The sequence below is a fragment of the Xyrauchen texanus genome, chromosome 17, assembly GCF_025860055.1.
Source record: "Xyrauchen texanus isolate HMW12.3.18 chromosome 17, RBS_HiC_50CHRs, whole genome shotgun sequence".
Classification (NCBI taxonomy): domain Eukaryota; kingdom Metazoa; phylum Chordata; class Actinopteri; order Cypriniformes; family Catostomidae; genus Xyrauchen; species Xyrauchen texanus.
The window spans coordinates 37,147,447-37,148,626 of NC_068292.1; positions in this window are offsets into that span (position 1 = coordinate 37,147,447).

Here is a 1,180-nt window from a genome sequence, read left to right on the forward strand (position 1 = left end):
GTGTGGCCATTGGCAAAAGTTTATTTCATATTATGTATGATCTGTTTCCTTTTTTGAGACACAAGGTTGTTTTCGTCCACAAGAGAGCGCATGGAGGCTCAAAAAGCTTAATTGTCCTTTGAACGGCATTCAAATCTATAGATGTTTTTTTGTCTTAGTGGAGTAATTTTTAAAATACAATTATTTTTGTTCAAACCTTTGAATTAAAAAGATTCGTAAAATGACATACAAATTTAAATCTACTACAGCAATTTTTATAAAATTATTAAGTAAACTGTAATAGCATGAAATGTATACCGACAACGATTGGTCAATTCTTACATCGCTTTGAAAAGTAACAGATACCACGTGACAACAATGATTACGTGTTAGGTCAGTAGATGTCTGGGTAATTATTTTTACCTTATACTCATGATACTGAGAAAATGGTAAAAGCCATTTAGTTGAAACGGCATTGTGAATGTTTTAAACAGAAGGATTGTTATTTAAACCCGCTGTGTCTGACCAATTAACGGACAACGTATGAGCCGCAAAGTCACGCCTATTTTAAACACCCTGTTTTAGGAAACTTGCCGTGCTTCGCAAAAGTTATATCTGTGTGTGCACTATCTTCTTAACTGTTTCATTTAAAATTTGTGGTCAGTTTTATTTTATAGCTTCGTTGAAGTGAAAATATTACATGTTTAAAGAACACACTCTGCTGGAAAAAGCCAGACAGCCTGTAATGAAGACTCACTTCCACTCCCCAAACACACACACACACACACACACACACACACACATACAGCAGCAACAAAGTTTTAGAAAGAAAGTTAAAAACTGTTTGATACCAAAAAAATATTTATTATGGTTCCACAGTAGTAACAATAACTGTAGACTTTAACTGTAGATATTTTGAGTCTTCAAAACAATAATAGCCAATGCATTTGTAAAAACAAAAATAACTTGAACATTTTTGTATTTTAAACAGCACTTTCGTTCCCATAAAAAACCCAGACTTGCTGCTGCTGCTGCTGCTGCTGCTGCTGTTGTTGTTGTTGCTGTTGTTTTTTTAGACACTTTCATCAGCTTCACTTCTATTGCCCTTTGATGTCCATTGACTCTTTATAGGTTCTGTACATTTGTTCATCAAACTCTTAAAAACAAATTTCAAATGAGCATGCATGCATACAAACACATA